The following is a 26,283-nucleotide window of genomic DNA, read 5'->3' on the forward strand; positions in this document are numbered from 1 at the left end:
ACTGCTCCGGTCAGAGGCTAAAGCCATCGACAGGCAGCGCTGAAAAGATTTGCACTACAGCTGCCCGAGCGCCACCTGATCACAGAACCAATACCGATATTAAAATAAAGGAAGGAAAAACACAGTTTTGGCTGTACGCTTTCACAACCTATGCTTTTTTTTTTTTTTTTTTTCCTGCTGGTTTCTTATTAACTGGTGATGATCTGGATAGAACAGGTTAGGGACAGGCGGGAGGTGGGTTCTCTCTGTGACCCACCATTTGTCGTGCTTGTCAAGGTACCGGGGAGATTTAAGATTCTTTTCATGACAAAAAAATGAATGATTTTTATATTCTCAGAGGTGAAATCAAACCAATCCCATTAATTTCAATTAAAATGTTACCTGTCTCAAGCTATCTTTTTTTTTTTTTTTCCTCCTCAAAGACTGTTTAGGGATGGGAAAGATGAAATATTAATGCATTCTATAAATAATATGTGTGAGGTCCACGGGGACACAGAACCCCCACATCATTAGTTAAATTGATCTTCCTCTTAGATTTTGCAGGAAATTGAGGGGTGGTGTGGCTCAGCGTGGCTTAGTTTTCAGGAAAAGCGGTCAGACCTGGGCCTGAACGGCTGCACGTTAGCCACGGAGCTGAGGTTTCTCCTGCTGCTCCTTATGTATGGTCACCTCACGTACTGCCGCGTGGCAGAAGTATCAAGAGAGACTCTGTAGTCTGTAGGGTAACATTTACCCCTGCAACAAATTCTGATATGACACTTCCATGACTAGGGCATTGCACGTTTGTGACCTTTAATAGGATGTAAGGATCAAAATACATTTTTTTTTTTCCATTGTGCTTAATTGCCTGCAGATCACGATCATAATTATCTTCCTCAGTGCTCCACAGACAACTTTTTGTGGAATTTTTTGCTATTGACATTTGAAATTCACATGGCCAACACAAGGCGTGAGCAGCCTGGGACAAAGCAGGAGCTTCACCTGCCTTCTGCATGGGGCAGCTCGGCCTACTTCAGCTCCCTCTCAAAAGTAAGGAAGATAGCTCAGTCCCTACATCCTTACCCCCAGTGCAGCAGAGGAGCTGCTAAATCTAGCAATGTTTTTTCCTTTTTTTTTTTTTTTAAATTTTATTTTTTATAATAACATAAAGTCACTGCATGAACAAGAAGCAATCTTTATTAATAGAGATCTCCAATTTTGGAGCCTTTGGTAAATTGAGAACATACTGAGAAGGAATCTTATCGCTTGAATCGTAGGAAATCCATTTCCAAGTTGTCTGTTTTTCATCAAATTAAAATTAGTTTCATGGGAATATGAGAAGGTTTTTATAATTAGATAATGGAAATTTGCCTAGGTTATCTTCCACTTATTTGGATGTAACATAAATAACAAGAATGTCACATCATGCCAGTATTTACTCATCTAACTCAGCACAAATCTTGGGTCAAGTAAAAAAAGATTTGAAAACATTTCAGGGCTTGTTGCTTAGAGACCACTTTTAACCAGTGGAAGGACTGCGCTCCAATCTCTGGTTGCACAGCAGAAAATCTGAAAAGCGTGAATACTCGCAGGCCTCTCTGAAGATGTTGCTGAGGTAAAACATCCCCAGCGGTTTGCAGAATTTTTGGCCAAGTGTCTGGGAGTGCGGCTCCCTTCCCCAGCCCATGCAGAACTGGCACAGCTGGCAGCTCCAGAGTGTGAAAGGTGCAGAGTGGAGGGGATGCTGGTAAAGAACCAAAATAGTGCTTTCGGGTACTTTTATTTTTTTCCCGATTAATAACAAAGAGATGTTCTACTCCTGGGGAGGGATGGGGCTGTTCTGCGCAGCCCAGACACTCCTGCCCATAGTGCTGCGGACATTCAGCCCGCACAAAGGGAAGTGGTGTTACACCCACTTATTTGTAATCAGTGACGAAACCAAGGCAGGGCAGAGAAAAGGTCTTTTTTCTTTTCTTTTTTTTTTTTTTTCCTTTTCTTTTTTCTTGTTCCCTCAGGTCACAGAGCCAGGCAGCAGGCACTGCAGGTCTCCTGGCTCTGTGTCCTGCGCGCTCTCGGCAAACGCATCTTTCAATGGGGCTGAAGTTCCTGTTTCCATTTCCCCACAGAACAGGGTCTTTAATAATCTCTTCATTTGAATTTAAATGGAGTCTAATCCTTGTTGGGGCTAATATTACCTGGAACAGTACGGCAGGAGCCCCAGTCTGCACAGATAGCTCTGGAGATCGCTGGCGGGGGGATTACCCCAGATATCTTTTATCAGAAGTTCAAACATCTATTAAAACAGGGCAAAGATCAAGTAACCTCAGGCGAACCTTCAGCCAAGTCATAATTATTGTCACTGAGGTGGACTGCAAAGGGAGGAGCTGAGGGTTTGCTACCGCTTGCGCGGTGTGAATAAAGAGAAATGTAGGGTCTTGTGTCGTTCCTTCTGCACAAGAGATGCAATTTAGGCAGTCAGCGGGTTGCACGCAGTGCTGTGTGGTGTAATGAGGAGAAAACATGACATCATATTCCTGCTGTGGGAAGAATTTGCTCCTGCAGAAGAGACAAAAGCTGCAGGTCCCAACCAAGTCACTCACCTGGGGAATACCTGGGGAGAAACCCCTCACTGGTGACTGCAGAGACACTAACGTGAAATAAAGCCAGGAGAAGAGCATGGGCTGCCTCATGATTTTCATTCATAATTCGAAGTAAACTTTTGTAGCCAGATTTTAGGTACTGTTCACCACCTGTCCTGTCACGCTGGCAAGACTCAAGAGTTTTCTCACAGGTTTTACGTACTGGCAGCTGCCATTTTTTATTTTATTTTTATCCTTATATAGACTTTTAATATTATCTGCCTTTAGGAAATGCTATATCTCAAACACCTCGCCTCTCGCTGCATGCTATGCACATGGAAGCAGATTCCTTGACAAAATACTACATGGATAACAAACAGATCTGCAAACCCTATCGACGAGCATTGCTGCACTGTTAGAAGCAGCTATGGTGTAGCCTTCTCATCTCCCCCCTTGTGAAGCTCAAAAATTAACACATCCTATATGCTTCTCTTTCTCTCTCTCCCCCACGTTCTATTTATTTATTTTTTTTTTTTACCCTTGCCCTAAATTCTGCATGCCTACCCCCTGGACACGGGATCGGTGAGAGCAGTTTAAAATTAGTGCCTACAGGCAGAATTTCCCAGCCCATGCCTGCGCGGTGCTCCTAACGATCCCCAGCCACGAGCCCGGCACCGGAGTGGTGCAGGGAGCGGGTGGCAGGCGCTGAATTGTGCCTGACATCTAATTATGTCCTAGTCCTTGGCAACAGCTTGAAGAGAACCGACCTCTTGCCAATCATCCTGGAAAACTGCTGCTTTTCTCCTTGATGCCTTTAGAGGCTTCTACAGTGTTGCACTCCCTTTGCACGTTTTTGTTGCCAGGTACACAGCGGACCTGTGATCATCTTGGAGAAAAACCCCTTTTGGGCCTTGGGAATGCACATATGTTCCACTTATACGTCTGTTTTATGGCTTCCCAAGTTTTCTCTGGGAGAGCAGGAGGAGAAGAGGAGAATGGCTTGCAGCAACAGCAGAAAGTTACATTTCTGGCCTTTTAATACAGCCATCGTCTCTCAAGCAAATACAATTACCTGTTCCCTAATTAGGACAAGTTTGGCTGAGATGCAAGTCACTGGGAAGTTATAGTCTATCGTTTACCCCAGAATAGCTCTATAGTTTCATAGATGTTTTCCCTACAGAGCAAAACTTGAATTTGTGATGAAGGTCACACGACTCCCGCTCCTGATGGAGGCGTGAGGGAGGCACGGCGAAGGGCGGAGGCTGCTGCCGGGGGGCTTCCCACAGGGCCACCACCAAGGCACCCGGCCAATAACCACGTAAAAGATGGAGGCATGTAAAACAGAGAATGATATAAGGAGTAAAAACCTCATTATCCAAAAATAAAGACTTTTTTTTTTGAATGAAATTCCAGCCTGACCTTTCAAAAAAAAAAATAATATAATATATAAATATAATATATATAGTATATAAATATATTTATATATATTGTATATATATAAATTAAATATTAAATATATAAAAGTATATTTTTATATATATATTTGTTTTATATATATGTATATATTTGAATCCAGATGCATTTTATCTGTAATTGTAGCACTGGGACCAGAAGTTTATTTTATATTAGTAATCTTTCATGAACACTGCTAACCAATGGGTTACCCACTATGCCAGGCTAACATGTTACGATACTAAAAAACAACAACAATGAAGCAAATAAAGAAAACCAAGTTTTTGAATTGATAAAAATTCTGTCATTAGAAAAATAGTATGGGTTTAGAGGAAATTTTATTAATTTCAGATTTTTGCGCAACTGCTAGTTCCAGGGTTTTTGCATACTCTGTAAGGCTGATGCAGGGTTGCAATTAGCACTTCCTAAAGATCTGAAGATAACTACATGTCATAAGTACTGGTTTTGCTACGAGAAGCTCGTTTGCCCACCAGACTTTAACCATGATGTTTATACCAGAGTTTTAGATAAATTTTCTGGATCTGCCGATCTAACGCTTGCTGCTAGCGATCCCTTCTGCAACGACGTGGGGGTGCATGTTTTGGATGCCACTTCCCTCATAGCGGACGCTCGCTTTGTGCCATGCACTGCAGTTATTCCCAGCAGAGAGCGATGAGGCTCCCTGGGGGCAGCATCCTGATGGTTCTGCACCGCTGATGCTGCTGTGCCCAGCAGCGGGGTAGGACCTGCTCGTTACCCTGATTGACTGGGCATGGCTGGAGTGTGAACTTGCAGATGGCTTAATTAGGGGGCAACAAGTCTTTAAATAGAGGGGAACACACGCAGGCATTGAACTGGTAGAACTGAAATGCTGCTGGGGAGGTTTCTGTATGGAAGAGGTAAAGTACATAGTTTTTTCATTCATTCATTTATGCTCCTTTTTCTGGTTCACAAGGAAGATGTTTTTATTTTTGTTAATGTGGAAAAGGAGTATTTTATATTTTTTTTCCACCCCCACAAACTGAATTTTGTTTTGTGGCCTCAAATTATGGGAAATGATACTGAGGTTAACTTTTTGCCTCTTTAAGGATCAGAGAGGGCTCTTCCATGTATATGTTGGATTTCAAGTCTGCTTTTTAGTGGCCTCATGATATATTTCTATCTTGAGGCTGTTTTAAGCAACCTTAAGACATTAACTGGGAAAAATCTTGTAAAATCTGATATTTCCTCCCTTTTCCCATGTTTAAATCTAAGAAATGACTAAGCTATGTTATTTTGCATGTAGTATTAAAGTTATTTTGGTTAGTTTGCTGCTAAATGTCAAAGTTCTCCCTTTATGTGCTCAGGAGGAAAATCTAGAATAGATCCTTGTCTGGAGAAAGGGAGAAAATTCACCAAGGAGTCAGTAGAAGGGAAAGTAGCAAGGGCTGTGTGAACTCCTTAGAGAAGTTTCTTTCCAGACTCAGTCTGGTTCTTCTGGTTTGGCTCAAAGCTGTTCACTTTACAAAACTAAATTCAGGTGAATAAAACCAACCCTTTACAAATAGCCTGCTCAGATGGAGAGAGAGGGCTTCAGATTTGCAAAAGATTTAGGCCAGGAGCTTCAGCTGCTGCATCCACAAGACTCTGTAGTCCTGGGCAGGGAGCAGCTGCATGGGCTGTGGGGCTGCTCCCAGGGAGCAATGTCTGCCCCTGGGCCCTGTGTTTTCCACCATCTATCTAAAGTTTCCCACCAACAAGATCTAAAGAGGACTGCACAGAGGAGTGATCATGTTTTTCACAGGTCCTGCTCTGCGTTCTCCGAAGGAGCTTTTCCTTCTGCCCACTTTGTCCTGTAAGAACTGGCTGTGAATGGTGAGCTTGGCCTGGAAAAGATTAATGAGGGTTATGGAAAGTTTGTCTTAGCTCTTGTATTTGGTCTGATGAACAAATGCAAAGCTGGCATGAATCTTCCTTATGTAGCTGGCAAAGGAGGAAGCAAAGCCAAAAATTATACAACAAGTAAAGGAGAAGCATGTATTATTTAGTGGCTGTGGAGGATCATTACTGTATCTGCTCTGCAGAGCAAATTTTACTGTTCTGGAGATATAGAGGGAGAGGCAGCCTTAAGAAAAGAAGCTCTAAGAAAAGGAAATAGCATGTAGCATGTATCAAAAAAATTGACACATCACACGAGCTATTTCTACTTCTGTTTCTGGTCTGTCATTCACCACTGAAGAAAACAGCTGAAGGTATTGAAAAGTAGGTGCTATTTGAATAGCTCTAATTGTCAATAAATAAATGTTTTAAGTAAAATGTGTCATGACATTTTGAAATTCTAATATTACATGAGCATGAAAATATATGAATGCATAATGCAGTATTTATAATTACAGTTTCTCAACACTTAAACTTATTATGCAGATAATTGCCAGGCATTTAAATCTCACTTTTTTTCCTGGAGTATTAAATGTTCCTACTTGTTGATCAAATGTTCCTGGTCTTTTGATAGTTTTCTGTTCTCCATCATATGTGACTTGCTCCAAGTGTTGATCTATTCTTGCACACAAGTAAAAGTTGTATTCCATGTTCACCAGACAGATTGTGAGTGGCAGCCATGTGCTATTGGGGGCATTCCCAAATTCTTGGCTGCAAGAGCTGTCTGTGACCTTTTAGGCAAACTTCAGATCTGATGATATATATTTAGTAGGTTCAGAAATTGTTTACCTCATTTTTGTGGCTTAGCAGTTGGTCCTCTTCTGTTAGAAGATGAATGAATAAATTGGCTGCCATAGCTCCTTTGAGAGTTAGGGATCTAGAATAGAAATGGGGGGAGATTCCCCATTTCTGACCTCTCTTCTGATGTTGCCAGCCAGGGGTGCCAACTGCCTCAGTGGTTTCAGTTGTTTTCACCACCCAGGTGATTACTTAAACAAGTCTGAAGCTCCTAGCTCATTTCACACTACTATCAGCAGGTAAATGACTCTTAGATACCTGTAACCTTGGCTATTTCAACATTTACAGCTGCAATCTGGAACCTGTGGCCACTACTAGAAAGATATAAGGATGTCTGTTAGGGTTGCTCCTATGCTTTAAATAGAGATAATTGATATATAATTCTCAGGTGATAGGGATAAATATCAGGTGTCAAGTGGTAGGATGTAAAGAAATGGTTTTGAGTTGTACTATGGGAGGCTTATGTTGGACACCAGGAGGAATTTCTTCTCACCAAGGGCGGTGAGGCTTTGGAATGGGCTGCCCAGGGAACTGCTTGGAGTTGGTATCCCTGGAGACATGTGGATGTGGTGCTCATGGGCATGGTTTGGTGCTGGGCAGGAAGGGCAACTCCAATTTGTGCTCCCATTCTTGGGCTGTGCTTTTTATATTTTCTTAGAAAAGCCCTGCTCTCTGCCTAACAATGAGGAGACCAATGCAATAGGTAAAAGTTGCAAAAGGTGTTTCCAAAAATACTCTTCTATTTGCATTTTGAATGAGGTCATCAGACTGGCTCACTGCAAACCGAGCTGAAAATAGAGGTACTTGCTAAAAACGTGTTCTGTGCTTGCTGCAGAGGACTGAGGGAAAAGGCCTGCAGAGGATTTGAGGCAAATCACATGGCAGTGTGTCTCTGATGCAGTATGTATAAACACAAGGATTTTGCCTGACCTCACAAATGCACTGAGACAACCACAGTTTTGGAGCAGACAAACTCAGTGACAAACCAAAGCAAGACCTCAATTTGATGGGAAAGAGTGGGCTGGTGAGAGCAGTCCTTAAACATTTATTACACTGCTTCCCTGCAGATGTACAATTTCCCATGTTTTTTCCTGCACTTTGCAATGTGTCCTGGTGAGCACCACCTATCCTGACTACTTTTAGTGGACTTCTGGAGGTGAGGCTGCAGGCAGTGATTGCCAGGCATGGCCTGGCCCCATGCCTACTCCATGCACTGCTGCCACCACATCCTGCAAACCCCTGTGGTCCTGGGATTTGGGAGTTTCCAAGACAGACTTGGGATGGAGGAGAGTAAGATGTTTTAATGAAGTTATTTGAAGAGACAGCCTTGTAGTGCAGAGGAATCGGGCAGTTTTGGTGTCCAGCTCCAGTGCTGCTGGGGACTGAACCAGTCCAGAGCCCAGGTGCATGGACAGACAGACAGATGGACAGGCAGCAGCATGAGCAGGAGGCTGTGGCTGCTATAAGAGGCACAGCCCTTGCCTCAACCTCCTGATGCTGTGTGGGATTAAGAAAACTTCTGGATAAAGATACTCAGCATTTGAAATTGTCTGAAAAATTAATGTGATTTTTTTCCACTTATTGATTATTTTGGATTAACTGTGCTTCTCCACTCACATTCAGTATTTAGTAGCTGGGCTTTGCCTTTGGTCGCTTAGGCTGTGCAGTGACTCCTTGGCTGCAGTTTGGGATGATTTAATCCTTGTAATTCATGCAGGTAACACTGAGGTGCATCCCCTCTGATGGGGATTTGGGCAGCCAGTGATGAGATGTGAGTCCAGCATCTTGCCACTGCCACTTCCAAAGGTGGTGGGGAGGACAGGGGCAGACAAGGGCTTCCCCTTCCAACTGTCCCAGGCACATCCCATCCCTCTGGGAAAGCCCTCACCCTGCCTTTCCTGTTCCCTCTCCCCACTGATGATGAAAGCCCCAAGATACCTAGTAGAAAGCGAGCCTTGTGTGTAGAAGCTGATACAAAGGGACTTAAATCCCTGGTTTCTGGTTCCTGGCGGCTACATTGTTGACCAAGCAACTGCTATCTTTGGCATCAGTTTTTTGGTCAAAAAATAATTTATTAAAAAATAATTTCCATTTCTAACAATGAATTTATTTTAAATTTGCTTTCTGTTTGAGTCTATATGTTGTAGTTGGAACATATTTTTAAGAATTTTGCAACTATGTGGACTAGTGACTCTTATCTGAAGGAGAGCTCTGATTCTCAGTTAGTCACTGTTTTCTTCTAATCTCTGCTTGTGAAAGCTGAGGCTTCAAGAAAATCTCTGGCCATGGTCAGGCTTGCTATAACACTATGAAAATTGGCAACCATTAAAATATTTTTGCAAATATTTTTCTTGCCAACTTTCTTCTCAGTTCTGCTTGCAGCCAGCAGCAGGGGAGCTTCGAGGTGTGCCTATTCCATATTAAAATTTTTGAGCCTGTTTCAGACATGGGGCATGCAAACACAATTGCATTCACTTCAACAATAAGGAAAAAACAAACCCATAAAAATGTAGTTATAAGCCCTCAGAAACACAGGTTTTGGTTTTGTGTTAAGCTTTGCATTTAGCTGTTTTCATCTCAATTTAGGCCCTTTTATGCTTAAAAATGCCACTTAGGAGTCCGCTTTAAGAGAAACAGAATGAAATCTTTTGGAATTTCTTATATGCATCACTTCAATGTGGACACTTTAAAACAGAATATTTTTATCCTGGAAAGCCTTGCATTATATTTCTGAAAACACCTTCCAGCTTCAACCCTTTGGAGGCTTCCTTGCAGTGGTTTGTTAATGGCCTTGCTCTGCCTGGTGTTCTGCTGCCTGCCCCTGGGGACTCCTCTTTGGCTGTGCTGCAGGTACAGGGCCCCAAACCTCGCGGCAGGGAAAATCAGTGGAAATGGCCATGCAACAAATCAATCAAGCATTTGTCTCAGAAAACGTCACCGTCCAGGCTGATACGTGTTACTCCAGCTAATCCATCCAAAGGCTTTCTAAGGGGTAACCTAGGAAGAACAGGGGGAACAGCCGCCTTTTATTTTTCTTTCTGCATGAAATCCTTAATAAGGGTCAGGAAAAGAGTTTGAATTTAGAGCAGTATTTTTGCCTTTGCTACATAGATTTATCTAGCAGCTGTTGCTACCTCTAAATTAGGTGTGCTGATCTATCAGTGCACTGCAAATGCCATGGTTAAGGGTATTCGTGGTGGACATAGCAGAAGGAAAGTTAACCAGGACTGATAGTAGAGGTGGGTTGAGCTCAACATGCCTGACATGTCCACAAGATACTGTAAGCAGCAGTTACTGCTTTGGTAGCAGCTGAAGTACTGATTTGATTGCAGTTAGATATTCATTCTTGGTGAATGGCAAAAATGTGATCGTTTCTGTATGCAGAGAATCTATTTAGCACTCAAAATACTTATCAAATTGCTTAAAAAATCACAGCTCATTTTTTTTTTGCATCAGCGTTTTCCTGTTGAATGAGTGGTTGTGCATGGATGAGAGGGAATTGGGAGCTGAGGTATTGGCAGGAATAAGGCAGAGAGGAGAATGGGTGGTGGTGGTGTATTAAACATACATAGCTTTTGTGCAGTGGCTTCCAGATGTGCTTAGGTAAATGGAGACATACTAGCTAACGTGGCGCTGGAGCCCTTGTAATATTTATTTCCCTCTTGTTCTTACCCTTTACATCATTACCTTGTCCTGTGGCTCTTAGGATAAAGGATGTCCTGGAAGTGTGTGGTCACTGATTTCCAGGAGGCACCTTCCTCTCCCATCTATGGTACTCAGTTTGGTGAAACCGGTGCGGGGCACCACGGGCAGGGCTTGGTGGCGTGGCTCGTGCTGGGGTGAGGACGGGGACAGGCTTGGCCAAAGGTCCCTGTGCAACTGGGACTTAAACCGGGGAGGAGGTGTGGGAGCAGGCTGGGGTCTGAAAGCATCTGTTGATGCTTCACTGAAGAAACGTTGGTGTCAACACGAAGGGTGGCTTTCCCTGTTGAGCGTAGGTGGTGGGTTGGGGTGTGGGTGTTTGTAAACAAGTAAATTCAATAAAACAAAGCACAGTTAGGGTCAAATGAGTGCTGTAAAAATGAGAAGTTTTGGCTCCTTTATTTCTCTCCACAAAGAGAAGCTTACAGCAAGTCAGAAGATGACTCTGCAAGGGGCCAATACTACATAAGGTTGCTAAAATCATGTGAAAGATTAGAAGTATAAATTTCCTTTCCAACTTCACCAACCACAGTGATTTTAAATTAAAAACCAAAAGAATGCTAGAATTAGACCAGAGAGTGCAAGTTTGTGGCACACGAAAACAAGCATAAAAGAGAGAAGCATCCTGGTTGCGTGAAAGGGGTGGGATGGTTCATAGGCTTTATTTAAAAAAAAATAGAAATATTGCATTTTATTGTTGTTCTTTGCAACAGAAGCACTGCTTCAGTGCTGGCTGTAGTCTGATGCCCAGACCAGCGGTGTATTGGGAGTTTATTGCAGGTGTATGGTCTGTCCATCCCCATCTGCCCGTCCTGCTCAGTGGTGCCCTTCAAGGCCAGGTGGGCAGCTCTTGGTGGCAATGGGGTCACGGGCCTGGGGACGTGGCCTGGAAACACCTTTTCCTGCTGGTCTCTGACCGTTCCACCTTCCCTCTCTCCCTGGAGATTTACAGTATTAAATTTTCTGTTTTGTCTAAAGGCTCCGAACAAAGGGAGATTTGTAGAAGATTTGTATGAGGAAAGGGCTCATATTTGGGCTATATTTCAGCGAGGAAAAATAAAATGCTGAACCTAGCACGGACAAACTGCCGTGGGAGTTTTCCTGGGTACTGGTGGCATATTTCTTCCATGATCTTTCAGGAGGTGAAGGGTGAAGCTGGAGCTATATGAGGAACAATTTGTTTGCTCTTAACAGTGGCAGAGACAGATGAAGCTGGTGAGTGCAGCGTGGGTCCCTCAGTCCCTCATTTCAGCACCTCACCGCGCTCCTGTCCCCCTGCTCCAGCCCCTCTCCTGTTTGCAGGATGCCCTGTGCTTGCCTCTGCACATCAGTAAAACTTCATTGGGAGAGTAATTGCACTGGTGTTGTGCAGAGAGACTTGTGTGATGGACACACACCCCTCCTGATTACATACTCTTACTTGCAGATGCATAAGAAGTGTAGGAAAAATTAGCCTGGGTAAACCAGCCTTCAAGAGGCTTGTTACTGAAAACAATTAAGTTGTACAGTCATTCTGCCCCATAATTCTTCATTATCCATGCATCCCATGGAAGGCTGAACAACTGCTTCTCTTCATATTTTCTTTTATCAAATGTGCAAAATAATGTACAGGAATTTCATGAAGGAAGGTAGATGTCTTCCCAGATTGATGCTGAGGGCTGTACTGGAAGGCTTCCTTGGCCCAAAAAAAAGGCAGCATGCTTTTAGTTACTGTCTCTGTACTGGGTTTGTTACCATAAAGGGGTTTTTGTTTTGTTCCTCCCCCCCCGCCCAGGTCTGCAGGAAAAGGAGCATGGGTTTTGCCTGGCTTGCAAATAGGCAGCAGGAATCGTGCTGTTGATGAGGATGTGCCAAAACATCTCTGCAAATGCAGGTCCTGCGAGGGGGGTGCAATTCTGGGAAGGGACCTGTGGTTTTAAGGATGCAAGTGGTGCTGATCCTGTATTGCACAGGGCAGTGCCTGCCCAGCAGCGTGTCCCTGCGCAGAACCGTGGAGGGGTGGTTTCCCACCCAGCACATCTCCAGCTTCTCCCGAGACCTCCACCGGGCAAAAATATTAGAATAATGGGGAAGAGGAAAAAAAATCATAAAAATTAATTAGCATTCACTAATTAACTGTAATAATATCCTTTAGAATCACTGTTTGGAAATATAATATCCTTGGCCCTGTGCCATGACATGATATGTATGGCTGCTGCCTTTCATATGGCCACGCATCCATTTTGAGATCTGACAGTGATGGTCAGTTTTTAAACGCCTAATTGCTACCATTGTTTTACTGAAAGAATTTTATAGCCTTACTTAGCTAGCTAATATCAGACAGAATCTGCAATTGTTCACAATGATTTAAGTATCAAAAAGAAAATAAACTCTTAACTCCCATTTAGTTTTTATTATGTACAACCCTACTTAAAGGGTTTAACAGAAGTGGAGCTGCCAATGCCATAGAAGCATCCATATCACTAATCAAATATGCTCCATATTTTGCCAAGTATCCTGGGCTGTCACATCTGCCATCACCACCTGTGATAATTTTCCTCCTCTTTTTGCACTAAATAATCAATTACAAGATCCTGTTTTTCCCTCCATGCATGCTATTTATAACAACTGGCTCAAGTTAGTGATTTTGATGGTGCCAGTAAGGATGTGTGGGTAATTCTGTGCCGCGTGGGTGCTGGGAGCCCGCTGGTGGTCAGTGTGGAAGCCCCAGCGCCCAAGCGCGCGGGGTTGCTCTCCATCACTTCTCAGCAACAAATAACCCCAAATATGTGGATGAGAAATTACTGAAGATGATGTGTGAGGGTTTGCCACTTATTACAGTCAAAATTGTCTCCTCTTGGATGCAATGAGCATGGTTGCACAGCATCACTCCTGGTGATGATGGGTGAGCCAAAGGAGATCCCATCCTGACTGTCCTGTCCCAGACTGAGCTTTGGGGCTGCCAGGTGGAAAAAGCCATCGGGGAAACCCTGGTTTGCTGACAGTGAACAGAAGATCATAATACTAGTTTTCCTAGGTTTATTTTAGAAAACAACTATGCTTTAAAGAGCAAGCCATATAATTATTTTAAGAAAATTGTGAGTACGTAAGCTATGCCTGTGATGTGCCAACGCTGCCTGAACAACACGGGCTGACAGACACCACAACAAACCGAGTACCTCTTCGATGTGTCCGTGCTGATGGCTTCTAAGGCCTGAATTAGGGAGGCATCAACAGGGCTTTGCCCTGAGCCCCTGCAGCGTGTCTGTGCCAGCATCAACACGGGGAGCTGTTAAACCACACTCGTTCCCCAGGAGGAAAGGGAAAATCTCAGCGCTGGTGGCTTTTGAAGACAAGAGCAGAGCAGAAAGGGCAGGGACAGGAGTGGAGCAGACATTTACACTCCTGGGGTTTAGTACAGCCTGATCATAGACCTCTCTTACATGAATATTTCAAAAATAGTCATCTTTTATATGCCATTAGTTAAGAGGTACTACTGCAAGCCTGCTTTGAGATGAAAGGACAGCTCCAGCCCAGCCTGTTTGTGAGCAGGCTTTGCTTGTCAGGTTGTAGGGAATTTACCCAGTGCTCTGGAAATTCAGTTTCCAAAAACTGTTTTGCTCCCTTGCCGTTGCAGAGCTGCAGTGGCATTTTGAAGAAAGCACTAAGCACAAATGTAATATTTGTGCAATTTAAGAGCTGCTGCATCCCAGCAAGCTGAAGCTGTGCCTTAGACCTGGGTGAGATGCTTTTTCCTGTGAAGCAGGCGGACTGGTTGCAGCTAAGATAGTTTTGAAAAGATAATATTTATTATTCAGGTAGATCTGATAGGTGTCTCTTTATCCCTCCTGCCTGCTCAGAACTGGGACAGTGCTCAGGAACCTGCTGGAAAAAAAAAATTAAATTCACTTATTCAATTCCTTTTTGTATTGGCTGTGTCTCAGTTTCGGTGATGCTGAGATGGCTCTTTGCTATAGAAAGGAATTTTAGTATTGTTCTTGGTTCAGTAAGGTTCGTAAAGGCATCTATGTATTTACTTTTTGAAGACACCAACATATGTTGTATAAAATTTGAGTGTTATGATCTGATTTTTCTGCATAGAAAATAGAAAACTATTCGGGAAATTGTTTTAAAAAGGGTGACCCTTAAAAATAAAAAGTCCAAAATGTGCCTTGGTTGAGCTTTCTAAAATGACACATCCCCTAAACATGTCACATTTATTTTTGTAATATTATAAATAAAAAAGTTGAGTGAGAAAATAATCTATTTGCTGCAGTCGGGAGCACAGCCTCTGCCAGCAGCGGGCTCTGTAAATAGCAGAGGTCAGAACTGCTTGGGATCGCTCCACTGCCCGCCTAACACGAAAGAATAAATTTTTATGTGTAAGTTACAGAAAACACATATAGGCATTCCTCCATGTATCATAAATTCTATTGACCGTGGCATGCCAAACAGATGCCAAAAATTCATTAAAAAAATTATATTCATTAAACTTTTTGGCCATTATTTCTTAATGCTGATGTATCTCTATATGTGCTTTAAGGATAACTATTTTGGTCTGGGAATATTTGAACAAGTGCTTTGTGGATCAAAATCCCGCAGTTTATTGAAGTGGGTTTTTATGAAAAAGGTCATTTTTGATAAATTTTCTCACTTAAGGAGAGAATATAAGATGTCCAAAGGTCCTTTTTTAATGTTTCAATATAATTTTGGATTCAAACCAATGTCCTTATAAAAAGCGCTGTTAATTCGTAGAAATGGGAGAGGAAGTAGTGCTGGACAAAAATATTTTTTCCTTTTATAGGCTCTTCCTCTGTTATTTTCCAAATTACACAGTGATACAGGAAGCAGTACTCTAGAAGTAGGTAAGATTTGGTCATTGCTTCTCCAGCCTTTATTCTAGTTTGAAATACTATCAGGATTTTTTGATTTGTTTCCTTCTAAAAATAATACATTCCAAATTTTCTTCAAACTAGCTTCTATTTGTTGTGTGTCTCAAGCAGTTTTGAGGTCTCTTGTCATATGTTATATTTATTTTTATTTGGCTGTGGGGCCCAGCAGTTACTGTGCACATGTTTTCCTGTTTCTCTTTAATTTGGCCAAACTCTTAAACCCCTTCGAGACATGGCATCAGGGTAAAGTGTTGGTCCTCACTGTGCCGAAATTACCCCCACTTCAATGTGTTCAGGAGGTGAAAGTGAATGAAGTGTGGTCATGACTGGGGTATGTTTGAATTGGAGGGGAAAGGCTTATTGGGATGAAGTCCAGTGATAACTTCCTACCTCCAGAGACCTTCTGTACCTGTGTGCTTTTCATTTTAAATGTTCAGAGCATCACTACTGTAAAGGAAAGAAGCCGCTGCTCTATGTTCTCTTCAAGATACTGGTGCATTTGGATTATTTTTGGTACCAGCCCAAGAGCAGTACCAGCAGATAGATGAAGAACTGGCATGTACCCCTGAAAGGCAGGCAGGGGGACTTTGCCTGGGGCCCCCAAACCCATGGAGATGCTGCTTCTCTACACTCGTCCACCCATTGCACGGAACTTCTCCTGGTTTGCAGTCAGTGCAATCAAGTTAACTTAAATGTGTTTAAACTGCTGATGCACTGGCTCATTGACTTTAACAATGCTCTCACTACTACATTTAATTATTGTACAAGCTGCTACTTAAGATCACATTTTGGACAGAGGGATGTAATAACACGCTCTGAGATTATAATAGATGGAACAACCCGGTAATGGGCTGTGCGTGACTTCGGGAAGAGGCTTGTGTGGTGGGGCAGGAGGATGGGCTGTGGGCATGGGCAGGGTGTGCGCTGCTGGGCTGGGGTCATGTCAAGCAATAAATGTGTGCTGACACAGCCTGCTGGCCAGAAAGCGGTCTTCACCATTGATTATCACATCACCAAAACCACCTGAAATGAAGCCTGAGTTTTGAGCAAATCCCACTCATCTTCCTTGTTTCTTGGTCACCTCGGAGGTCTCCTGAAGCCCAACCAACTCTGCGAGGGCAGAGTTGTGCTGGCACTGCTGGAGGAGGCTGAGATGGGGTTTGGGGGAGTCGTTTCAGGTAACCAAGGAGCTGATGCAGAAGGACCAGGGAGCTTCATGGACTCTGCTGTGTTTTATTTCATGTTGACTGTTTATATATTTTCTTTTTCCTTCCAACGAGATTTACTTTCCGGTAAGCCTTGCTGGTGGTTGCTGTTCAAAAGAGTTTGTTTTGGAATTTGTTTAACTTTGTGCAAAGGGATTTGTAGGAGTTTTTTCTTGCATTACAGGGGTTTGGTTGAGGTCAGGTTTGGATGCTGACGCTGCAGTAGGAGGAGTGGAAATGAAATGCTCTGAGAAGGGGAGGGATGTAAGCAAGTGCATCCTTTCAGGCTTCTCCTTTGTAGTTTCTATTTTTTGCCCCATCTTGTAAAAGATTAATTCTAATTTATGCACCTTTGGGGTCAGCCCCTGATTTGCTTGGCTTTGTTGTGGCACTGTCAGCAAGCAGGGGGTTATCCCAGGCGGGTGCTGGGGGGGTTCTGGGGCAGAGCCCTGCGACGAGCACCCACCTCTGCTCTGCCACGCAGGGGCAGCGAGCAAGGCGTGCTTTATCCCACAGAGTTCTCGTGGCTCTGTTTTAATTTTTCTATTCCCCCGGGAGGTGCGATACAATATATGTATGACATGAGCCTCTTTGTGTTTCTAGATTAGAGCAATATCATAGAAACAAGAGGGGATCGATGCTTTCATGAACAGGCACCGCTTCTTGCAGAGGTGCAAAGGTGAGGCAAAACAGTTTTAGTATAAACAGCTTTATGCTCTCCTGAGATAGCAGGCATGGCTGAAAACTAAGGTATTTTTCACATATCCTGTGAAGAGAGGCATTTTAAGAAATTGCTCCAGCAACAGATTAGAATATGCTGGGCGGGGGTGTGAAGGTGTGTGTTTGGGGAGGGGGAGGGTGCTCCTGCACCTTGTTTTTTCACCTGACCCTTGTCCTTCCTGTCTGTCCCTTGCTTCCTTGGCAAATTGCATTTTAACTATTTCATCTTCCTCACCTTTGATGTAACCCAACCGAACCCAGACCTGGGCTTGTGTCTTTAAGTTTCCATTAAAATAAATCCATGCCTCTTTGGTGACTTCTCTCTTCACCTGTTAGAAACCCTTCAGCTGCTTCCAAGTCCTTCAAATCATTAGGAAACTTATTATCAATACTGGTTGATTATAAGGAATCAATCTCTGGCTACTAATTTATGCTTGCTGGGAGGTGTGAGAGTGTGTTTGCTAACTTGCATGCTTCTTTAGAGATAACGAGGGAGAAGATGGGTGAGTGTGCACTGTATTTGACCACCGAAGAAGCACTGAGGCGTGCTGAAATGTTCTCTGAAAAAAACGTTCTTCTGGTCTTCTGTATATCTGAGCTTAGGACAGGCTTTCCTTCGCCCAGCGGCTGTCAGCCGCCCAACTCTTGGCTCTGTAGAGCAGAGAGCTTCGCGGGCCGGGCGGTCCTCGCTGCTAGTTATCTCGAATTACACAAATGATTTTGAAACATATGTCAATAGGCTTTTAAGTAGGCAGATTCTGTTGTGATTAATTAATCATTCATTTTCTCAACTTCAAATGAACTTTTTAATGAAAAGTATTCATTATTTTTTCAGCTGTTTGTTTTTATACATCTGCATACTGCTTAGTTTGAACATATTAATTATGATAAATAAAAAATAAGGAAAGCAGCAGGTGTTCTCTCATGTATTCTACAAAGAATCTTATTCTTTAAATTTTACCAGATTATTTTATTCCTGCTGTTTCACGCTGTGGGTTCCACAACATAAATATTTTCTTTTATTCGCATGAGACATTTTTTTTGTTGGCAATTTGAAGTCTGTCATGGTTTGTAGAGAAGAAAACATACTTGTAATGCCTCCGCACTGCTCCATGACTGATTTAACATGGACTTAGGAGTGAGTTTTAAATAAGTGGATTACCCCATGACGTTCTGGGTAAGGTACAAAGGGAAATGGGTTTTTGCTCCTAATTTCACTGGCAGGCATTGTGTTTGGGAGCGGATATTTGTATTAGGATGGGTTCTTGGAGATGAATAGGTGAGATGGTCTGATGTCAGCTGTGGTTTTCATAATGTCTTTCTTTCCCTGTTTGGAAAACAAAGGGTTTTCATTCCCCTCCAAGTGGGAAAGCGTACTGCCTGTAGCAGCTGTACCGGGGCAGCGTTCCTACCGGCATGCATGGCCTCAGCTTGCTCCAGCAGCAAGGCCTCATCTCACTCCAGCACAAGGCTGCTTCCAGCAGCACCTGGCAGCCTCTACCAAAAGAAACATCCCTCAGAAGGGGATTTCTTAGGAGACAGTGATGTGTTCTTGTGTTTTTTCAGGTGTTTTTTGTTTTGTTTTGGAGGGTTTGAAGGGCTCACTTTTCTGAGTTCCTGAGAACGAGTGCAATGATGAGGGCCAGATTATCCGTTATTTCTACTAGAAGTACTTCTAAGGAAGCTTTCTCCTGCTTCTGGTGGCTCAAGGAGCCAGGACACAGGGAGCAGCCCCTGTGGCTGAGAGGTGTGGTGAGTCTGAGGGTGGGCAGTGTGAGGGGTCTCTGCTGCTTGTGCCTCACCTCCTGGGGCACCGTGGGCATTCAGCGGTTTCTTCCAGCCCACCAGTCATTCATCACACCCCAGCAAAAAGGAGAAACCAGAGGCGATCTTGGCTTCAGCCCTTTACCAGGCTGTGGGGTCACCTGCACAAAGTCTTTCCCCCTACCTTTTATAATCTTGTATTTAAAAAAAAATAAATATAAATCCACCAGCAAAAATCTCTAGGCAAATGAGTTGAAAAGGAAGTGTAGACATCAATTTTAACTACATCCTGACTGAAAATTCTCATTTTTATTCTTTTTTATTAAAAGCAAGCTTGCATGCAAGCGACTGGCATGGAAAGCTAAAAGGCGACTTGAAAGTTTTGGAGAATTATTTTTGTACGGTTCAAACACGAAGCGAGGATTATAAACAGTTTAAAAGCTTTCCCATTTCAATGTTATCCATCAGAGGCCCCTCTGAATGCCCAGATGAATACGGGAGTGGACAAGGTTCTGGTTCCTTTCAGAGAGCTGCCTCGACCTTCTGGGTTTTTCCTCGGGCATTGATGTTTGGTGCATATGAAAGGATTTCTCCAGGGGTTTTCCAAGGGTTTTGTGGGAAGTAAAGCAGATTGGGTGAAGTAAGAATACCGACTTTAAGTTCTTTCTGTATTTTTGGTGGTAGAGAACTGACTTCTGCATTATCTCACAAACACATAGGAAACATAAAAAGGGGAAATTATGCAGAAAAACATAAATTATGTAGATGCTGGAAAGCCTATGCAAAACATGATATGTGCACATAATAGCATATTTCCCTAGGGTATAATTGCATCCTTTGGGTACCTTTTGAAGCATCTGAATATTCAGAAGAAAGCAAATTTATTGTAATTTACAAAATATCACAAAAAATAAGGTTGATAAGATGATGTATGTAGCAATGGAAACTCACTGTTCACTCATTTTCTCAAACTTGACCAAAGACCGAGACATAACAGATCGGGGTGGCCATTGGGTTGGGCATAGGGCTGCTTTCCCCTGGCCCACTTGGCCCCCTTTCCCTCGCAGCTGTCCAAGATGCCTTTTTGGCAGGTCTGTGGTGCCAGCCCTTGAGAGGAGAGCCACAGGGCTGCTGCATTGGGTAATAAACGGCTCGTATGCCATTTATTTTCCTCGCAGTAGCTGAGATTTAGTCAGGGTAGAGAAGCCCTGTGACAGCCCCTCGGAGTGGCTCTGAGTGGACATGCTGGGGGAGGCCCGTGTCAGAGGGGCTTATAATGACATCTGGGCTCCCACCGAAACTCCTCCCGAGCCCCGCGGAGCAAATTGACAGCTATTTCTTTGCATCAAGGAACAGGTAATCTGCAGATAATCAGACCGCCCCTGGACCAATTACAGCTGCCCTCGGTGATCTCTTTCCCCATGGGATGAATATGTAAGCTTTTTGGAAACTTGTGATCAGTCACCAAAATCTAAATATATTCATCTGTCTTTGAAACGACTTGGCTGCTTTGAACTTGAGTCATGAGGTAAAGTAAAACAATCAGATTCTTGCTGAGCCACATTTTAACATTTTTCTGGAGTCAGGAGGTTATCGTAGTTCTTCTTCAGCAACTGCTCCCTCATCAAAGGCAGAGTCAAATGCCCCAACCACCTCTCTCTGGGCTTGCTTTCCGAGTCGAGAGAATTATGATCGGCCTCCTGACACTGCCGCTGGGGAATACAGGCTATTCCTTTTTGCAATGCCTCTATTGGATGGAGGCTTGAGTAATTACTTTCAATGACTGGTATCTATATATAGATTATCATATTTCAGGTCAGCCATATGTAAGCACTTGCTTTGGAGCACAAACTCTTTTGGAGACTGGGCTATCAGTAGACTTAGGAGTTTTCCAGGTAAAAGCTTAAAAGTACGTTTACATCCCTGATGAACTTCCTGGATCAGGATATTGACTCATTGCTGTGATGGCTCCCAAGTGAGTTGCAACAGAGAGCACCAGATTCTGCGGAGGTTTTACCACTCATACCATTGTCCATCTTGCTGTGTTTGGAATAGCTAAATTGATCTTTTTGGCACCAAAAACTGGATTGAGTCCCAAGTGCAGACAGTGGCAGAAAGGTTGAGATACAGCACATTGCCTTTCATGGAGCCAGTTTGATGGGAATTTGGCTGTTGAACTGAAGATGTTTGGGGCCTTCGTGACAAATGGAAGGCAGTGCTTGACCAACAATCAGGATTTTATCATTTGTCCTCGTTTGAGTTAAATCTTGAACACCCCATGGAGAAAACAAGCAGGGGACTTTGGGCCTGAGATGATGACGTGGAAAAAGAATCTAAGCAAGTTATAGATCAGGAAGGTACCACTTGAAATCAGTGAAGATCTCAATACTATTATCCAAGCTGTTGTTCATAATTTTCATACCTCAGACCATGGTGATGGCCACATTTTCTATTCCTTTGACATGTCTCAAGTGTTTGTTCTAGGGCCCTTCCTCTCTCATGGGGAGGTCTTGGCATCTGCTGTCCTTATTACTTTTCTTTCCTCCCTGCAGAAATCTGCATGGAGAGGGCTGTCGTTGGGGAAGGCCACTGTACAGGTGCACGTGTGGCATCTGGGGTGCATGGTGCTGTTCTGCGGGCCCCATCCTGGTGGTGCAGCCGTGTGGTGTCCAGGCAGAGTCCGCATGCCTTCCAGGTGTCCGTGCTGTGCCCTAGCCACCTCTTATTTGTAAGCATGTGTCCAAGCTTCCCCATGCTTGGAATTTAAATGCATAAACGTCCCGCAAAGATCTGTTGTTGGTTGCCGATGTGTTGTCAGTGGTCCTGCCAGCCTTTTTATCTTCTGATTAGCTTTGAAATCATTGAAGCAGGTGAAGATTCGTTTGTTATCTTGGCTCTCAAAGGACTAGAAATCCAGTGATCGCACAAATGTGCTGTGAGGCAAATACCCATTTGTAAGATAGATGATGATTGCTTGTCGATACCAAGAAAAAGAGCTTTGTCAAATCTGAAGTTGTCATCTTTTTTTATAAAAAATATTATTTTGATTTTCATGCTTTAAGAAAATTGTAAGGCTTCTGGCAGTAACCAAAGAAAAAAACACAACCACCCCCAAACCAAGGTGACTCAGATGTTTGTTTACTTTTGAGGTATGCAAGATTATTTTTTTCAGAACAAAAGCTGTCAAGGGAAGGAAAAAACTTGTTTTATGATAATCTCATGCAGGTTTATAAGAACTTTCTTTAATGAGGAAAGATATAATCTACTTCATCGCATATTTCCTCTAATCATCTTCCTGAAATGGAGGTCTCCATTGCAAGCACAAGAGCCAGCACAAGACCTAGTGGGACTTGGTGTTGGACAGGCTCTGGGAGCTGAAAGCCACACTTGGGAAAAAATATTTGACAATACACAGATGTGAGCATGCTTGTAGACCCAAAGCCACCTCCAATTGCTGTGCATTGGTGCAGAGGTTCTTTCTCCAAAGTGTCCTAGGACCACATTAATGTGTGGTCCAGGTCAGAAATGAGGTGGTTGGAGGTGTTTGCACAGTCAGTGTTGTCTTGGTGTGATACCATCTAAATCCTCTAACACTTTTTCTGCTATTCTTTGGTACATGGTAATTTTAATAGGTAAAGCCACGGAGAAATGCTCTGTAAATAGAATAACACTGTTAATCTGTGCCTTAAGGAGAGGATATCTCTGTGTTAGGAGTGTCTGCGGAGACACCACAAAAAAACTGCTGTGCAAAAAATGTGTATGTAGCTATATATTGCTGAGTAATTTCTAAAAAAAAATTAGAGTGAAATTGCATGCTAAAAATGAAATTTGTCAAGGTACATGCAGTGAGTGACTCTACTCAGGGCAGGAGCTCTCTTCAGCTTGTTCCTTCCCCCTGCTCCCTTGGGACCTAACAGAGGCTTGTACAGCTTCTTTCCTATCATGAATGGAGCTGCATTTCCTTGGGTGCTCAGGGGAGCAGAGCTCAATTCTAGTCTCCTGAGCTAGAGCCAGGATGCGTCCGGTGTGTGCTTCGGGCATGCTACAGTGTGAGATGCCTTCAGCCCCCTTGGATCAGATGATGCTCTTTTCTTTACGAGATGCCCTTACGTATCTAAAGGTGGCAGTCCCAGATTACTGTGCTATTTCCTTCATTACATCCAGCAAGGAAATGCCAAGTGAGGTGTGAAACCACCCACTGCACCGCTGCTCTTGGCTCTCCTTAAAATCAGTGTTTTTCTGGCCCACAAGAAATGGGAAACAAAGGAGTGTAACTTTCTAAGTGAGCGCATACTCTCGCTGTGAATCATGGTATAACTATTTGTCTTTGTTTCTCCCCACTTCTTCCAACCCTCCCCTCCCTGTGTTTTTCCATCTCATAAAAATAGAGCCAGGCTCTTTACGACCCAGCAGGAGTCAGATCTTTCTGCTCTGCAAAGACTTAGCATACTTTTGGCTACTTTGAAAAAGCTCAGACCATGGAGGAGGGCAGCTGGAGCTGCATGTAGCTGCTGCTCTGCTTTTCCACTCGCAAGGCTTTCATTGGAGAATCTTCTGTAAGTGGTGTAATAGGATGATGAAGAAGGATTTGAGATTCCTTTCTCCAAGAACTTAAAAATATATGATCTCAATAAGAGCTGTACAGTGAACAAAAGTGAGCTTGGCATGGGAAATGAACAGTCGTTGAGTAATGTGGTTTTTCTTTATTTAAGAGCAAAAAGTGTTCTTTACTCATTGCTCTACCAGCTTTGACCTTTCCTCGCTGGGAGGGAATGGATATGGAAATGAACTGGGAGTGTAGGAAGCAGGGATGAGAAAGGAGAGGTGTTGACTTTAAGCACGACTCTGTCATGTGAGTGTCCATCTGTCCATCCATCTGTGTATATATTGTAATTATTAATATGTGGTGTCGTGTGCTCTTGGCAAGAGCATGTGGCCCTTGGGACAGCTCTGGAGCAAGTCAAAGGAAATAGCAGTGGCTGCATACATAGCTAGGGATACGTTTTGGTGTACTGGGCGTCAGGTTTTGGTGCCAAACCACTCTGTGGAAGGGCAAGAGCAGGCTGGGTCTGTGCGAGAGCTTTCAGGGAGGTCAGGCCGGCTCCCTCCCCAAAGGAGCACCACAAGCAGGGGAACACCGGCTGCACGGTCAGGAAGCCCATAACCTAAAAAGCACATGGTCTCTCTAAACCCTTTCCAGCCCTGCCACCAGCCAAGGAACTTTGGTTTTATAGTTTCACACGTCTTCATTTTTGTGGATTTAACTGGACCAGCAGTGTTGTTGCGGATTAAAGAAGCATTTATGCAGTGGTCCTTCTGCTATAAGAATGAAATACTCATTGGCATGAAATACTCATTGCCTCTCCAGGGGCTGGGTTAACAGCCTGCCACTGCTCTCCTGGCGCGTGTACATGTGCCTTGAGAGAGATGAGAGCACCAGACTCCAGATAAATTGCACTTCAGCCCTTCCCCTTGATTTTGAACATCATGCAGTGCTTGGAAGTGAGTGGTTGAGAAACTGCAGGACATATAGTTGGGACCCTTACAGTGGCTTTCCGAGAAAATGGAGCTCTGGGCGAACCCCTATTTGCTGGTAGGACAGGGAATTGTGAGGCTGTCACAGAGGAGCCATCTCGTGTCTGGGGACCTGTTTCCTCTGCCCAGGCTGTGACAGTGGCCGTGTGCCCAAGGCAGGTCGTGCCTCCTCGCCGAGGCCTGCTCCATCAGCACCCTGGTGTCCTGGCTGAACTATGCGAGTTGGTGCCCACCGATACACGTGTACCGAAACTGCACCTCTTATTTTGTGATGCCAAGGAATTTCTGGGGAAACAGCTGAAGAAATGAGCCCTTCTTAGGGCCATTATATTGATTATTTATTGGTTTTCGTTGTGTTTTTCACACTCTGAACTCAGTCTAAACTGACAGGAATCTTCCATTAATACTAACAAGATTGGGATCCAATCTTTGTGCCATCTGCATCTCTTCTCCGTGCCACAAAGACAGGTGAATAAATGTTTTGTATATCCCTAAGCCATGAACTCCAGAAAGCAGTGAAAAAAATGGACTGTCCTCTGAAAGCAGGCCAAATATGTTCTTTGGTTATATGACTGTGTAATGTTTTTTCCAAGATTTCACAGTCCATTTTTAATATTCTTCAAGCTTTTGGACTTTTGTTGTCATTCATAACGTGCATTTGAACTTTGTAACATTTACCACTGTTACAGCAAGTACTTCATTTTAAGATAGATGGTCTCCTTTAGGCAAATCTGTGTGAATGTGATAGTGTGAGGAGGGGCTCAGGTGGGCTCACGGATCCCTCAGTTGGGTACCTGGGGGTCTCCCAGGACCCTTGGCTGATTTGGGTTTTTCATGGTTTTGGGATGGGATAAAAGTTTGGTAAGAAGCCTTTGAAGCTGACAAAATCAGTTGATGAAATCTAGGCTCTCCTTTTGATGTGAGGCACCTGAATAATGTTCTGGTGTTTGCTGGCACGTTTGGGTGGTGCGCACCATTAACCAGGAAGCCGTGTCCTTCCAGGGAGAAAATACCATTTTTTTTTATTTTCTAACTTAGGCTCTTTTTGCTGTATTCTCAGTTGAAGCAGTGAACTTGGAGAGGTTCATTGCCATTTGATGGGTTTGTTAAGTGCCTGGAGCTAGGAGTCTTCTAAATTTTAAAGAAGAAATGAATGGCAAGTACAAATATTCCAAGGGAGCAAGTTTTTTAAAAAAAAAATGGATAGAAGAAGCTAACCCTGAATCTCAAAGTTTGTTATAAGCTTGCCAGGGAAATGTTTAAGCCAAGGATGCTGTGTGAGTGATGCAGAATGGCTCCAATGCAGTGTGGCAGCAAAAATAAGACAACTCCAAGGAGATGTAAGGCAGATGTGCATGTGGTCACAGAGTTGGGATGTATGTACTCATAGTGCTTTAGTCAGCAGGAAAACACTGATGAATAAAAAGTCATTTAGCAAGCAAGGGTCTGGACTTCTGAAAAGAGATGAGTACTGAACACAGCAAGAAGAGGAGAGACAGAAATGGTTGAGCAGTATTTGAGAGGTGCAGTCGCAAAGAAAATGTCATTGGTCCATAAGAGTGGCCATCCTTGACAGTAATAAGATGAGATCAAGAGCAGAAGATGCTCGGATAGACTGTCAAAAACGACTTGTTGGCAGCGAGGTCTCTTAAGATTTGTAGTTTCTTAAGGGAGTTTATCGTTTGAGCTATTTAAAACCAAGCCTCCACTTTTTGCCCTATTTATAAAATGACTGTGGATGAAGCTAGATTAAAATCTGTT

General features: G+C 43.4%; 1 long non-coding RNA gene across 8 annotated transcripts in view; it reads left to right on the top strand.

The window, feature by feature from the left end:
- Window positions 1–4,229: 4,229 nt before the first annotated feature.
- LOC308197349 overlaps window positions 4,230–26,283 on the top strand; it is an 84,810-nt gene continuing 62,756 nt past the window's right edge. For 7 of the 8 annotated variants that reach the window (XR_013952836.1, XR_013952837.1, XR_013952838.1 and 4 more), the window contains exon 1: window positions 4,230–4,909. This is a non-coding gene — a long non-coding RNA (uncharacterized lncRNA). The remainder of the gene's footprint in view (window positions 4,910–26,283) is intronic. The other variant, XR_013952843.1, reaches the window with a different exon arrangement.

This window comes from Anser brachyrhynchus, assembly GCF_964034855.1.
Source record: "Anser brachyrhynchus genome assembly, chromosome: 6".
NCBI lineage: Eukaryota > Metazoa > Chordata > Aves > Anseriformes > Anatidae > Anser > Anser brachyrhynchus.